The sequence below is a fragment of the Phyllobates terribilis genome, unplaced genomic scaffold, assembly GCF_046119375.1.
Source record: "Phyllobates terribilis strain yellow unplaced genomic scaffold, ASM4611937v1 Scaffold_1__5_contigs__length_1240528914, whole genome shotgun sequence".
In the NCBI taxonomy this organism is placed as follows: domain Eukaryota; kingdom Metazoa; phylum Chordata; class Amphibia; order Anura; family Dendrobatidae; genus Phyllobates; species Phyllobates terribilis.
In genome coordinates this window covers 546,183,356-546,200,896 of record NW_027362761.1, presented here as the reverse complement: position 1 = coordinate 546,200,896, position 17,541 = coordinate 546,183,356, and positions in this window count along the sequence as shown.

Genomic DNA, 17,541 nt, shown 5'->3' with positions numbered 1-17,541 from the left:
GGGATATGACATGGTAATATTCAAGACTTCATTTTGTACAGATTGGTAAAAAAAATAAAATAGCCAGAGTATCTCAACCAGTAGAATGTCAACTTTAAGGATATTGCTGATCACAACCTATATTCCAAAAAAGGGAATTGTCTAGTCAGTGTACAATATATTGCAATGTAAACACAACATTTTTTATACATTTTGGTCAATATATCTAAAAAGATTGTCCTAAAGACAAACCATGTCCTTCTAAGACACAGCAATATCATAGATGGAGTCCTTTCATCCAATGAGATTGGATTTATTTTGATTACGGTTTTCTACAGCCGATGGACTCGTGGTACACAATTGATGATAGCTGAAGGCTCACATTAAGTCAAATGAACCTTGCAAAAAATGAAGCAATTGACCCATCTTATCCATAAAAAAAGACATTTTCTAAATAAATACAAAATGTTGCATATCTTACTCTAAATCACAATGTGTTAACTTTACCATGATGCAGACGAGCATCTTGATGAAGAAAATTATCTTGACACTTAATGAACGTGTCAAAGGTGTTGAGTTACAGTTTTAGGCATAAAGATATCTGGTTGCCCCACAATATGGACGTCTTCACAGGAAATGCAAAATATGTTTTTTCACATGGATTCAATATCAATAGTTAGTTAATTCTGCAACATATTCCATTTGGAAAGTTGACAAACATGCAGTGAAGTTAACTGTAGACAGGTATTCCACAAATCGCATTTATCGACACTATGATTTCCGTAGAAGTTTTTGTGTTTCTTATTTTTTCCTACTGAATTTCCTGTTATTATTATTAGTAATAGTATTATTATTATTATTATTACTATACAGAACTTAGCACCCAGGTCTCACAGGAGATTATACAAAAATTGTCTGTTTCCAAGGAGAACCAGCAGGATTGTGAATGCAGCTCTGGATACTTGTTTTGATGATGTAATGGAAAAATGTATTTATTTAGCCTTTTCTATATAACAATTCTAAACATAGTTACATATGATTACATAGGTTGAAAAAGACCTAGGTCTATCAATTTCATCCTTTCTCCATCAATTATCATTATTGTGTTTTATAAAATGAAAAATAGGCCTTGCTCATTTTAAAGGCAAGGTCATGCTGACTTTTAATTGAAAGCTTCGTCTTTAAATGACTTGCAACTTTGGGGACTTTATGAAAAAAGGGAGCGTCCAGAGTTTAAAAAAAACAATAGGATGTCCTACATCAGTGATCACCTATAATTTGTGAAAAATTTGGTGACAAATCTTAAATATTTATGCAGTGCCACAAGACAACTCTAATTGACATCAAAGATCAGTCTGGATCTTCAAGAAAGAAAGTCATCTTTGTAGCTGCACTCTGTTCTGGTTAATAGCTAAGGATCCTAAATTGAGAACTTCCCTTTATTAAATCAAAATCAATGGATAATTCAGATATTCAGAAGAACATTATACCAATCCGAGGCTAAAAGATCCAAATAGACACCACATACTCACATTTTGATAGCACTGATAAGTTCTCTGACAGAAAGCACATCAGTCTTGCTGAATACACTAAAACTACAAACGCTTATTAACATAGAAGCTTTTTATTTTCTTTGGGGGTTTTTTTTCGTCTGTCTTTCTACTTGATGAGTTCATTATAGTCAATGATGCAATTTAAATTTTGGAAGGAAAGAATGAAAATCAGTCCTAGCAGTCATATGGTACAACAGCTGGAAGATACAATTATTTGGGATGCTAGGTAAAAAAAAACTGGGTAATGTGTAAAATAAGCACATTAGGGAGAGCTGTAATACCTCTGCTTCATGCTGTGTTTGCCCTTATACTAAGAAAAGGCTGTAAATCAAGAAATAAACTATATCTGCATAGTCTGGAAGCAACCTAGAATAGGATAAGCAGTAACATTTCTAATATTTGCAGAGTGATAATTAATTTATATACCATATTTTTCAGACTATAAGATGCACTGAACCATAAGACACCCCAAATTTTGGGGTGGAAAATAGGAAAATAAATAGTATTTATAATATGGGGGTTCGTCTTATAGTCTGAATAGGTATTTTATCTGGGGGATGGAGCGGGGGTCACAGGAGGCCTGGTCCCTCAGGAAGCTGGTGGTGGCAGAACTGGAGCAATTCTGTGGGCCCTGGGTGAGAGAAGGGGGTTCCCCAGCAGCGGGGGGTTGCGACGGTGGTGGAGCGGGATTTCAAGAAGCAGGATCCCTCAGGAACCCGGTGGTGGCAGAAGCGGTGAGATGCTGCCGGGCCGTTGTTGGCGATGAGGCGAGTGGAGTGCATTGCTTTTCCAGTGGCCATTTTCCTGAAGCCGTGGTCTACAGGGAAATGGCTGCCCGAGCTGGTGCATGTGCAGACTAGCATCTCGTCGGCCATTTCTCTGAGGCCCATGGCCCACCTCGCCAGAGGTGGCTCATGTGCAGTTGAGATCTCAGCTGGGCCGAGATCCCAGTCTGCACATGCAGCCCACGGCTTCAGGAAAATGACTGCCGGGAATGCTCTGCCTGACCGCCGATATAAGGCCGCAGCATTGCACCGCTTCTGCCGCTGGCAGGTTCCTGGGGGAGGGACGCTGCTTTCTGCTCTCCCACTCCACCACCACCACAACTCCCCAGTAAGTTACATTTGGACCATAAGACGCACCCCCCCATTTTCCTCCAAAATTTGGGGGAAAAAAGTATGTCTTATGGTCCGAAAAATACAGTAGTTATACTGCATAACATTCAATATATGATAATAATAATAATAATGAATGGAATTGAACTATTTGATTTTAAAAATTCATATTCACCATTTTATCTGAGATGTTGTGGGACATCACAAGGTTCACCGGAAAAATCATACTTGCCCTTCCATTAACCTCTTTTGCTCTCTGTTTTTCCTCATCACCCATCCAGTCCTGGTAGCATCTGACCAGCGTCTGGTCAGACACCACAACAAATACTGTACTGTTAAATTCATGTAGAATAACTTCTTTGTGAACTAAATTTCTCTGTAAATTCGAGCTTCCAGGCAAATTTGAATGTTGCCTAGTCCACTTGTGGAGACACGAAGGTCAGTGGGTGCTCTCATCCGGTGGTCCGGCTGTCTCTAGAAAGATCACATGGACCAGGGGTCATCCCACTGAATGCCCGAACTCCTTCTCCGTGGGCAGAAAACTACTCAGACAACACAAAGTTTGGGTAAAACACTGTGTGCAAAACTTTATTGAACCACCAACAGACAATAAACATATAGAACAGTTCCAGTAAATTTCCAAGATGGTGCAAAGTACAGAGCTTCACCTTTCCACTGAGTCACCGGGATTAGACTAGCTGCAACTATGGGATTTCCAAGGCCGACTACCCCCACCAGTGGCACTCTGCTTTTGGTAAGCACCCACAAGCTTAGGAAGCTAACAGTCCATTGAGGTATGTGGCCATATGATCGGAAGGTTCCAACTTGGCTTCTTCAAATGTCTACATGGGGCCAGGTAACCAGCGGGTCCCAACCTGGCTTCCCAAAACGTATCCATGGGTTCAATGATGTTCAATGAAACATATCTGTATTCTTCCAGCTAGGGTCGTGGTCCCTTAGGCTAGTATCCTGTGGAATGTCAAATCAGTGTCCCTCTTGATGGAGCCATGGTGTCCTGGCTGCTATTCTGTAGAGTTCCTTGGCAGAAGGATATAGATTCTTTTCATACCCACATCTGTGGTTCAGGCCATCATTCACAGGTCAGGAAAGTGGGATGAGATTAACTCTCATTGTTTGAGTATTAATCAATGTACATAGTTTGGCCTTCACCGTTTTGCAGGTCAACAAGCTACATGGACTTATACAATGGATAATCAACATAACAGCAAACATTGATTGTTCATTGACCCTGCGTTACTGTCCTCTAAAGATATTATCACAATCACCTGTAGGGGCTGATAAAATAGGTAAACAACAGCCATTCAACAATTCACAAACATCAATTCAAGAGTCACCATTCAGACTCATATAAAAAATAGTCTATGTGATATGAGTCCGATCATCCTTTTCCAGGTGCTCGGCCTGACCTGGGTAATGCCTCATGTAATTGACGAGAACCGACTAGTATCCATTGCATCCACACATGGCGTCCTCCATATCCCATGGTTCCCGGATTAAATCTGGCCAAGTGTCGGTGGCCTAGTATTCAATCTGTCGAAGCTGGCACAGCTCCTGTAGTTGTCATTTCTTATTGTGGTTATACATCCACTCCAGTCCTCTTCCCAACGCCGAGCTCATGGGGTTGAACCTAGTGGTGTCCGAAACCTGCTGTGTATGCCTCACGTATAGTTTGCTGGGACTGTCTTGGCATAATTAAGATTAAATGCAGTGTCATCACACCTCTCATCTATACTAATTTGCTTTGTTGCTTCACTTTCACTTGAGATTGTTATGAGATTAACAAACTGGCGATTAGGATATGAATGGGGTGGATAGTCTCAAAAAGATTGCAGCAAAGTTGTCAAGTTGATTGCACTGCATCCTTGCAGCACTGTGTTCCTGGGTTTGAATCCAACCAAGAACGATATCTGCATAGAGTTTGTATATTTAACCAGTGTTTGTGTGAATTTCTATACAGTTTTCCATTTTCTTTCTACTTTCTAATAAGTATCACCTATAGTGATAAGCGAGCAGTAACATGCTCGGGTACTTGTTGTTCGAGTCGAGCAAATTGGAATGCTTGAGTGCTCGGACCGAGTAACAAGCACAATGTAAGTCTATGTGAAACTTGAGCATTTTTCCGGGGGCTCCCCCTGGCGGTCTGCAGAGGGCCTAAAAATTGTCCAAATCGATGGGAACAGTGCTCAAATGACATTGGAACAGCATGGGGAAGAGCCCTGGAAGCATTTCTGACTCCCAGGTCACTGCTGTCAACAACATTGTCAGAGTATTACGCCACTTTTACGGACACACCATAAAACATACAAAAATGAAACCTAAATGGATTTTCCTGGGAAATATGTTAAAGAACATCCTTTCCAGGATAATGACTTGTATGTAAGGCAAAATAAATAAATTTGATGCATTTTTGCCCTTTTGCATTGCTTTCAACCAAAACAAATGCATTTACCGGGAAATGTCATTTTAACATTTTACAACCTTATCTGGCCATGTGGTGTGTGATAAGGGAACAGCATGGGGAAGACCCCTGGGGCTGGAAACATTTCTGACTCCCAGAGCACTGCCTAAATCAACAGTCATCTCATCAGAAGTGATCCTATATTACTGCGGTAATAATAGACATTTTTGGCAAATCTTAAACTCCATTTAAAATGGGCAAGGTGTGTGTCAAGGGACAGGGTAGTGGACATTATGGTGATGGTGATAGTGCACGCAGAGGCCGTGGGCAATATGAAACTGTACCTGCTGAGGGAGCACATCAAACACCCATATCATGTCGAACTACCTTAGTGTCCCAATTTCTAGAGGGCCACGGAACACCTCTATTGAAGCCAGAGCAGTGTGAAAAGGTTGTTGGTTGGATAGCAGATAAAGTTTCCTGTCAGTTTTCCAACACCACCACCCTGTGTTCCACATGGACGAGTCTCAGTAGATGTTATTCTGGATCACATTATTATTATTACTTTATCGCCATTTATTCCTTGGCACTTTACATGTGAAAAAGGTGTATACATCGCAAAAACAATTACAATAATCTTGAACAAAAATGTGACAGCGACTGGTACAGGAGAGGAAAGGACCCTGCCTGCAAGGGTTCAGTCTACAAGGCATCGGTGAGGATACAGTAGATGAGGATAAAGCTGGTCTTGCAGCGGTATGGTGGAGCAAAGGTTACTGCAGGTTGTACGCGTGTCGCAAGAGAGGGTCTTCAGCTTTCTTTTAATGGTTTCAACAGTAGGCAAGAGTCAGAAATGGAGGGGTAGAGAGTTCCAGAGAAGTGGGATGCACGGGAGAAATCTTCCATGCAATTGTGGGAAGAGGAGATAAGAGGGAAGTAGAGAAGGAGATCTTGTGAGGATCGGAGGTTGCGTGCAGGTAAGTATTGGGAGACTAGGTCACAGATGTATGGAGGAGACAGGTTGTGGATAGCTTTGCATTCCAAGGTTAGGATTTTGAACTGGTTTAATGGGGAGCCATTGAAGGGATTGTCAGAGAGGAGAGGCCAGGGAATAGCGAGGGGACAGGTGGATAAGTCGGGCAACAGAGTTTAGGATAGATTGGAGGAATGCGAAAGTGTTAGAAGGGAGGCCACAGAGCAGGAGGTTGCAGTTGTCGAGAAGGGAGATGAGTGCGTGCATTAGATTTGTGGTTGAGGAATGTGCAGATCCGGGAGATGTTTTTTACTTGCAGTCGGCATCTTCCTCACCCTGATCTTCCTTCCTCCCACCCTCAGTCTCAGTGCCGTGAGACGACTAATCCCACACTTGGAAATTTTGAACAGCTGTTTTGTTCATCTTTCCTTTTATAGATTCTGTCCTCTCCTTCTGTCCACTCGAAAGTGGAAATAGCTTGGATATGTGGATTGAAGGAGAGATTAGAGTCCAGACATACCCCAAGAGCTGTTCACTTTTCCATTTATAAGTTTGGGCCTCTCGACCGGCCAGCTTCGAGCAGGGCAACAGAAAATCACATGTAGCGATTTGAGGAGCCATGGTCACCCGAAGGTGACGATGGGAAAGTGCAAATACTGTCGCAAGAGGAGGATAATGATGAGACACAATGGACAGAAAGTCAGGAAGAGGACCAGGGTGTGGAAGTGGAAAACAAAGCGATGAAGATGAAGTCACTAACCCAACCAGGCAAGGGGACATGTAGAGCGAGGACAGCAGCACACAGGGGGAGGGAGGCATAGCACCACAACAAGCAGGAAAAAGCAGTATGGTGGCCACAGACTCAAGGCGGACAACTACTCCCCTGAACACCAACACGACAGAAGTTTCCAGTACAACTGTTAGGTCTTCCGAGTCTGGTTCTATTTTAAAGACTGTTAGATAACCCCAAAAAGGCCATTTGCAATATCTGCCAGGCCAGCATCAGCAAGAGCACAAAAATTTCCAGCCTGACCACCACCAGCATGCTCAGGCGCATAACAGCAAAGCACTTGACAAGCTGGACCAAACACCAAGGTCCAGAAACAGGGTCTGCGGGTGACACCACTACCTCTTCCACTGTTGTGCATGCACGCCAAGCCCCTGTCCATGGCACATGCGAAGATGCCTCCTGCCCTTCACCTGTCATTGCAGACTTTCAACCATCACCATCCACGTCCTTGTCCCTTTGCAGCGTTCAGTTGTCCCTACCACAGTTCTTGGATTGCAAGCGCAAGTATGCAGCCATCCACCCACAGGCCGCAATACTAAACTACCACATTTTTGGACTGCTTGCACGTAAAATGTTGCCTTTTAGGCTTGTGAAGGGGCAGAAGCTTTCCACAACCTCATGGCGGCGGCGGACAGGTGTCCATATTCGGTCACCAGCCGCTGCTATTTCTCCAGGTATCTTCTCCGCCTTCCACAAGTGTTGGTCCCAGAAAATTACCCGTGCACTTTCCAGTGCACTTAAGTGGAAAGGATTGCCTAACCACAAACACGTCGACAAATGAATGTGGCCAGGGATGATACATCTCACTGATGCATGCCATTGGGTTAATATTGTGGAAGCCGAGACCAAGTGGGACCCTGGGACGGAACACGTCCTCCCGATGCAGAGTATTGCGGGCCCTGGGTCAATCAGGGTTACCCCTACATTCTACAGCTCCCGAACCACCTCCTCCTCTTCAGCCTCCATCTCTATCACTTGATTAATTTTTTCAGGACATTTTCCAGATTATTTATCTAAACTTTGTGTGTGGCAATAACAATAAGCAGGACTGCATGCTTAGGCGACAAACCGCACACCGTTACAGAGTTGTTGAAAGCTGTATCAGAAAACCTGGTGTCAGCTCTAAAACTAGGCAAGCTCACACATGTACCATGCCTGGCCCATGTGCTCAACTTAGTGGTTCTGCAGCTTCTCAAAATCTACACGGATCTGCCAGAGCTACTTATGAAAGTACGCCACGTGTGTACCCATTTCAGAAAGTCAGCTACAACTTCCACCACCCTGGTAGGGCTTCAACAGTGTTTGCAGCTTTCTGCTTACCGACTGGTGTGCAATGTATCTTCGTGTAGGAAATCAACACTGCAGATGTTGGAATGATTTTGAGCAGCAGAGAGCAGTTGTTGAGTACCAGCTTCAACACGTCTTTCGGCATTCAGGTCAGCCTCCGCATATAAGAGCTGATGAGTGGGCTTGGATGTCGGACATCTGTGCCCTCTTCCAAAACTTTGAGGACTCCACCAAGATGGTGAGTGGTGATGACGCCATATTTAGCATCACCATCCTGCTTCTCTGTTTACTGAAACGCTAACTGCTCACAATTAAAGCGGATGCATTGCAGGCGGAGCAAGGAACTATACAGGGTGATGCTACCAAGCCCAGCCTCATCTCATCTCAACGCGGATTGGGTGATAATGAGGAGGAGAAGGAAGAGAACACAGACAGTCATACTCTTGGTGAGAACAGGGAAGTCTTGGCTGTTGACAGTCTGGCACACAGGCCGAATTTATGTTCCCCTGCCTTTACCGTGAGTGTCGCGTTGTATGCATTTTGGGCATTACCGAAAACTTCCAAGGTACGAGAGAATTCTTGGAGATGGAGGTGTGAGGTTTTGATTAAGGAGGATGTGTGTCTTAGATCAGTAGCAGTGTGGAGGGCACAGGAGGGGTGATACACAGAAATGAGGGAAGAGATATAGGCCGGTGCAGAGCTCTGGATAGCTTGGTGGGTGAGAGAGATGAGTTTGTATTTTATTCTGCAATGACTGGCACAAGGTAGAGGCGTCGGTGCAGCGGCTTGATAGAAATATGACCCTGGCTGCTGCATTCAAAAGGGATTGGAGAGGAGACAGTTTGTTTAAAAGGAGACTGATTAGAAGAGAGTTGCACTAGTGAATAAGAGTGACAGTAAGAGTTTTTGCAGTACCATAAGTGAGAAAAGGTCGACTTCTGGAGAAGTTTTTAAGGTGCATATGATATGAGCGACTGAGTGAATAAAGGAAAGTTGTGTGTCAAATATGATTCCAAGATAGCAGGCGTGCCGAGTGGGAGTTATGGTGGCTGCACATAAAGGAAATTGCAAAGTCTGGTATAGGCAGTTTAGTAGAGGGAGGAAACTGAAGGAGTTCATTTTTGGAGATATTAAGTACAGGCTCTTGTTGAAGAATTATAACAAAGAAAAAATTCCCATCTGACAATGCTAGCGGTAGAGGTCACAGTCAGACAGTTCATTGGACAACCAAGGAGTACAAGCGAGGAAGACACAAACCAGATGCGGCAGAGGCAGGAGAACGCTGTCAAAGGTCTGGGATAATTTTCTCACACCCTCCCAGTGCCTGGGCCCTGATACATCGGGTACTCTGACAAGGAGGGAAAATTTTTGAAGATGCAAGCTAGACACGTGGCATGAACTGTCTTTCTTCACCTTGGAGGTCCTGGCCACTAGCATTTTGTTAGAGATAGTTTTTAGTGCGGCCGGGGGCATTATAACTGATTAAACTGATAGGCGCATCCGCCTGTCAACTGAAAATGCTGGCAGGCTGACTCTTATAAAAATGAACAAGGGCTGAATTGGGCCAGACTTCTCAACACCACCAGATGATACCATCAAACATAAACTCAAATCCAGTGGTTAGTTTTTTGGGTGTCTATTCCCATGCACCCGTTCACACCCAGACATGGGTATACCCTTCAGGAATTGTTCTATTTTATGTCACCCCCCTCCTTCTCCTCAACCTCCACCATCATATCACCAGGCAGACCGTGATGCAGCACCCACATAATTTTTTTAAGGGTGTTTCTGATTAGAGACGAGCAAATATTTCAATATGCATTTCGGAATACAATCACCGTTTTTGCAATTTTCGCCAATGTAATTGTTGAATATTTGCAGAACATTGCCAAACACCATTGGATTCAATGGGTGCCAAAACCAAACATATACACAACACCTTCAAACGGGACCAAAAGCTGCCATAGCACATAATTTAGGGACAGTCACCAGGAAAGTGCCATCAATTGACCCAGAGTGCAAGTAGTATAATTATTATTATTCATTATTATAGCACCATTTATTCCATTGCGCTTTACATGTGAAAAGAAGTCACTGACTAGTACAAGAGCAGAGAGGATGTGGCCTGCTAGGGCGCACAAACAGTCTATAATGGATGGGTGAGGATACAGTAGGTGAGGGTACAGCTGGTCGTGCAGAGGTATGGTGGAGTGAGGTTTACTGCAGGTTGTAGGCTTGTCGGAAGAGGTGGGTCTTCAGCTTCCTTTTAAACGTTTCAACAGTAAGCGAGAGTCTGATATGTTGGGGTACACAGTTCAAGAGTAGAAGGGATGCACAGTAAAAATCTTGTATGCGATTGTGGGAAGAGGAGAGAAGGCTGGAGCCGAGAAGGATATCTTGTGAGGATCAGTGGTTGCATGCTGGTATGTACCGTGAGACTACGTCAAAGATATATGGAGCAGACAGGTTGTGGATGGCTTTGCATGTCATGTTTACGGTTTTCAACTGAAGTCTTTGGCCAATGGGGAGCCAGTGAAGGGATCAAAGATTGCAATCTTATAGATTACTGGAGTCAGTCCACAGTTAAAAAAAGCAGCCATAGAGTGTCCAGGAACCTTCCCACACACTTTTCTTAGCCAGGGCTGCTTCTCGGCAAGGTTTTACAGGCCCGCCAAAAGATCCTCGGGTGGGCCCTGGCTTCTCCTTCAGGAAAGTTCATGATAGCGCAAACTTTGCAGCTGTTATTAGGCTCTTAAGCGGGGGAGAAAGGTGGGCCCTCAAAATCAAATCATATGGTGGGCCCAATGTTTTCACTGACACTGTTTCTCAGTGAGAGTTGTATTTCACCACAGCCATATTCTTTAGCTCGGTGAAAGGACTGTCATACAGGGAAACTGGCTGTCATTTCTTTGGTACCAGGTTCCACCCATTATCACACACGACCATGCCTGGCTGTATGCTCAGCGATGAGAGCTACAGATCAGGCTGCTGTGTTACAGCTTTCAACAACTCTGCAGCGGTGGGCGGTTTGTCACCTAAGCAAATCGTTAAGCATATTATCTTCAGCACAGCCTGTTGCCACTTGGCCAAGGCAGTGCTGCAGTGCTTCCAGCTTGTGACTAATGTGGTCATTTTGGAGATGGAGGCCAAACCAGAGGAGGAGGTGCAGGAGCTGAACAATGTGATTACATTGAGGTTACATTGGCGAGTCTGGTTTTTATACTAAAGAAAGATCCTACTGTGTTTTTTTTTTTTTTTTTTTTAAAGTCTCTTCAAATGTGTATTGGAGTGCGTCCTAATTTTTGGCAGCCCTTGAAATTGTTGCATATGCAATAATAGTATAGAAGACACACTACTTAATAATGGGAAGGAAAATTCAAATAGATTCTATGTTCTAGAATATTAACTGTTTTATCTGAAATTCTTCCACGGATGCGGTATCGCAGAATAAATAGTGTATTACACTTATCCAGCCAGGTATTATTGTCTCATACTGCCTGCTGCTGGTGCTGGCCAAAAAAATTTAAAATCTATTCTATTCCGTATCGATAATGCTGTTAGATGCATTTACAATAGGAACAGGTGCCTCTAGGTGGTATCATCACCATCTACACATGAGTGTTCATTCTGGTCACATAAATGTCTTCAACAATCCATAACTTTATTTATTTTTTTATTTCTTTGGCCTCATATACAAGTCATTACCGTGGAAAGAATGTTTAACATGTTTTCTATTTTAGCTTGTATTTTGTATGTATTTTTTTTGTCAGCCCGCAAAAGTGGCGTAATACTCTGACAACATTGTTCACAGATATGCTATTTGTCAGCGGCCAACTGAGAATAGGTTTGAACCCTCAACTGCAATACTTTAAATGGAGTGTAATATTTGACACGCTCACAATTATTGCTGGATTATTAGGGCAGTAATACTGAATAATGTCTGATGCCACGGTTTCAGGCAGTTGCCTAATAGTATAGTATTAGTCAACGACCAAATGTCAATTGTTTCAACAAAACACAGGTGGCTGACTTTAAAAGGAGTGGAATATTTGGCACGCTCCACAAAATTTCTGCATTATTATTGGCAGTCATATGGATCACGTGCGTCTGATCGTTGAAAAAAGTTACTCTGCCTCTATAATACAATAATATGAATAAAACGAAAAAAATCTGTCTGTATTCTGCGAGCAATCAAAAGGAGCTATAAAATGGCGTACACTGACACACTGTTACAGTCTATAAATAGAAGACAGTATTTTCCACGTTCACTACAAATGTCTGATTTTGGAACATTCTTATAGGTGTTATGTCTGACAGAGAGCCACGGTTATAAATAGCAGGCCTGTAATTTTCTAATACTATCCTTAACAGACACCCAGTGTGAATAGCTTGACCAACACACTGCAATGGAATGAAAATGGAAGAAATGGCTGATTTTGGAACACTCTTTTAGGTGTTATATCTGACAGAGAGCCACGGTTTTAAAAAGCAGGCCTGTTATTTGCTAATACTATCCTTCACAGACATCTAGTGTGAATTGCTTTACCGACACACTGCAACAGAATGAAAATGGAAGAAATGTCTGATTTTGTAACACTTTTATAGGTGTTATGTCTGATAGAGAACCACAGTTTTAAATAGCAGGCATGTAATTTGCTAATTTTATCCTTCACAGACACCTAGTGTTAATAGCTTGACCGACACACTTCAACGGAATGAAAATGGAAGAAATGGCTGATTTTGGAACACTCTTACAGGTGTTATGTCTGACAGAGAGCCACGGTTTTAAATAGAAGGATTGTAATTTGTTAATACTATCGTTCACAGACACCTAGTGTGAATAGCTTGACCGACACAATGCAACAGAATGGAAAAGGAGGCCAATATTTTCCTCGTTCAGTTTAAATTTCTGTGTTTTTATGACTGAAATATGGAAAAGATCTGGTTTTATTCTGCAGTGAGAACAAGCAAATGGACCAGAAAAATTGTGCACTCTGGATTGCTTTTTAAGCAAATAACCAGATTTAAGATAAAAAAAAAATTCACTGGCCCCTGATATCTGGGCTATGTCTACAAATATCTGTAAGAACAGCAGCAGCAGAAACGTTCAATGGACCCTCTTGCACTATGTGCACTGCAGTCTGCCACATACACTGCCTGCCTGCCTAATTCCTGCTTTCACCACTGAATATATGCAGCTGGATTAGTCCTCAGATGGACTGTTAGTTCAGATGGATTTATATATGTATATATACATAAATATATATACATATATATATATATATATATATATATATATGTTGTGGAATACCTATACTAACAGGACGTTCAATGGACCCTCTTGTGCTGTATCATGCACTGCAGTCTGCCACATACACTGCCTGCCAGCCTAACTCCTGCTATCACCGCTGAATATATGCAGCTGGATTATTCCTCAGAAGGACTGTTAATTCAGTTGGAAATATATATATATATATATATATATATATATATGTATATATGTATACACTGCTCAAAAAAATAAAGGGAACACTGAAACAACAGAATATAACTCCAAGTAAATATAACTTCTGTGAAATCAAACTGTCCACTTAGGAAGCAGCACTGATTGACAATCAATTTCACATGCTGTTGTGCAAATGGAATAGACAATAGATGGAAATTATTGGCAATTATCAAGACACACTCAATAAAGGAGTGGTTCTGCAAGTGGGGACCACAGACCACATCTCAGTACCAATGCTTTCTGGCTGATGTTTTGGTCACTTTAATTGTTGGTTGTGCTTTCACACTCGTGGTATCATGAAACGGACTCTACAACCCATCTCATCCAGGATGGCACTTCAATGCGAGCTGTGGCAAGAAGGTTTGCTGTGTCCGTCAGTGTAGTGTCCAGAGGCTGGAGGCGCTACGAGGAGACAGGTCAGTACACCAGGAGACGTGGAGGGGGCCGTAGGAGGGCAACAACCCAGCAGCAGGACCACTACCTACGCCTTTGTGCAAGGAGGAACAGGAGGAGCATTGCCAGAGCCCTGCAAAATTACCTCCAGCAGGCCACAAATATGCATGTGTCTGCACAAACGGTTAGAAACCAACTCCATGAGGGTGGTATAAGGGCCCGATGTCCAATGATGGGGGTTGTGCTCACAGCCCAACACCGTGCAAGACGCTTGGCATTTGCCTCAGAACACCAGGATTGGCAAAGTCGCCACTGGCGCCCTGTGCTCTTCACAGATGAAAGTAGGTTCACACTGAGCACATGTGACAGACGTGACAGATTCTGGTGATGCCGTGGAGAGCGATCTGCTGCCTCCAACATCCTTCAGCATGACCAGTTTGGCAGTGGGTCAGTAATGGTGTGGGGTGGCATTTATTTGGAGGGCCGCACAGCCCTAAATGTGCTCACCAGAGATAGACTGACTGCCATTAGGTACCGAGATGAGATCCTCAGACCCCTTGTGAGACCATATGCTGGTGCGGTTGGCCCTGGGTTCCTCCTAATGGAGGACAATGCTAGACCTCATGTGGCTGGAGTGTGTCAGCAGTTCCTGCAAGATGAAGGCATTGAAGCTATGGACTGGCCTGCCCATTCCCCAGACCTGAATCCGATTAAGCACATCTGGGACATCATGTCTCGCTCCATCCATTAACGTCACGTTGCACCACAGACTGTACAGGAGTTGGCGGATGCTTTAGTCCAGGTCTGGGAGGAGATCCCACAAGAGACCATCTGCAATCTCATCAGGAGCATGCCCAGGCATTGTAGGGCGGTCATACAGGCACGTGGAGGCCACACACAATACTGAGCCTCATTTTGACTTGTTTTAAGGACATCACATCAAAGTTGGATCAGCCTGTAGTGTGTTTTTCCACTTTAATTTTGGGGGTGACTCCAAATCCAGGCCTCCATTGGTTAATAGATTTGATTTACATTGATGATTTTTGTGTGATTTTGTTGTCAGCACATTCAACTTTTTACAGAACAAAGTATTCAATGAGAATATTTCTTTCATTCAGATCTAGGATGTGTTATTTGAGTGTTTCCTTTATTTTTTTGAGCAGTGTATATATTGTGGAATACCTATACTAACTAAGAAGAAGCAAATCTCCCCCCGACACAGCAGCAGCTCTCCCTACTCTGCCTGGTTCAGAGTAGGCCCGGTCTTATATACACCTTAGATGCTGTGCGGCCAGCCATTCACTGTAATGCCCACAACCAACATGGCTACAACATTACAGTGTGTGGCAGGAAATAACTGCATGTTCATTGGCTCTCTAAAGAGCGCCAAACATGCAAGGAGGGTACCCGACTTCCCTCCCAAGCAGCCCGGAAATACTTGCCGAGCACCGAGCTTGTCGAGCACAGTGATGCTCGAGCGAGTACCGAGCAGTGGCGAGCGAGTTCGCTCATCACTAATCACCTACCCAAGGGATTAAGGTGATATTTTATGTAAATCATAATGCCGCTATATCATCTTGATGCTTTTATAAGAGGGGTACTTCACAGTTTGTTTGTAGTAAGTATACCCTTAAACAGCCAAGGCTGCATCTTGAGATGTGAGTCTTACTGCAGATAAGATTGAGTGATAAAAATCTCTTTACACTTCTTCAGATGTTGATGATATTTAGTTACTGGACATGAATACAGATGTGTCCTATACTCTGAGGGGCATTTAGAATGATGCTATATATATTTTTAGTCATTTTATGCCATTGATATAGCATCTGCAACTCATGACAAAGTGTTGTAAGTATAATGTTTATTTTATCTAAGCTGGTCATCTCATGCTACACATTTTAGGATTTGTTGAGTAAAGAGGAAAGTTGAGTAAGGAAGGACACATCTCTAAATATGTTCTGTCAGTGATGGATGGGAAAAAGGAGGGATTGACATCTAGGGGTATCACAGAAAGAGAGAAGACATGCTGGGTTTGTAATTCAGTGGCCATCCAGGAGACAATGACTTAGGGCAGGGGTGGGGAACCTGAAGCCCCCGTGCCATTTACAGCCCTTGATTACCTTTTCTCTGGCCCCTGGGCAGATTCCTGTGGACCACAGTGCTTGGGCCAGCAGCTGTATTTTAATACCCTCCAGCCTTTTAATTTCTTCTTGCTCTGTGTGCATGCTCATGCAGCATTCACTACTGAACGCTGAGGCGAAGATGAAATGAAAGATTATGTCCTGACACCAGTGCCAGAGTGAAGACTTACTTTGTGGGTTGAGTTAGAGCACAATTTGTATGATCCCCAAAAGATATTATAAATATTAAAATGGCCCTTGGCAGAAATAAGGTTCCTCACCTCTGACTTAGGGAATAATAAGATCAAAACCATGGGGAAGTTAAAGAGATTTTCCAATGAACAAAAGTTTATTTTAATCAATACATTTTTGAATAATAATAACTTCCACAATTTAATGTGCTTAAATAAAATGTTCCTGTGCTGAGATAATCTTATAAATGTGCCCCTGCTATGTAATGGCTGTGTCTGACTGTACAGTGACATGATCTGATCATTCTATATCTCCGACCACTTCACTCTTGCTTCTGTCAGACAAAATGTACACTCGAATGAAGTGAGATCTGCTGCTGCTCTCTGGCCTCCTCCAAATGTCAGTTATGTCCAAAGTAAGTGAGATCGTAGTGTCCGCTGATTGGCTGCAAAGCTAACTGGCATAACACGGTTACATGAGCCCCAGGAGGCCAGTCGCAGATATCACTGGAATGGTGCCGACAATGGTGATGAATATAGACTGATGCTATTTTACACTCTGAAATATAGCAATTGAGAAGGGGTTGTCTGACTTGTGAACTATAAAGGGTTGTTCGAGTAGTGGAAAACCCTATAAGTGTTTGCGGGTCTTCCAATGCTTCTCTAAAATATGATATCTAGGGAACAAAAAGATCAGCCATTTTGAATTTCTATTCCCAATCCTTTTGTTTTCAGAATAAATAAGACACCACTAAAGGTTACCACTTTTCCAATAAAAAGAATAGATGCTTAGACAAACTGAATGTGCATGTTTGTGGGATATTTAGGAGGAGTAATTGAAACAACTATAGATGAATGAGCACTTTTACAATGTATAAACATTGAGGTGTTAGAAGGAAGACTCTATTTAACATAATCAGACTGGGGTAGACTAACCTAGGGTAGGGAGTGATGAAATGGTTTTCCACTGAGGTAATAATTGTAAAATTTATGGGGGTCCCACAGCTGTGGTCTCAACTGATAAGTAGAATGGTGAGACTGGTGTTCCCTGTTCTCCCCTAGTACTCTTCCGGCCACAGGATCATGGCCATGGAAGGAGGAGGTTGCATTCCAATTCCAATCCATGGCACTGACAATGAAACTTGAGCTGGACTATGTTTATAGCTTCAGTGCACTAGACTTAGAAATAAGCACATGTGCAGCCAGATGATCCAT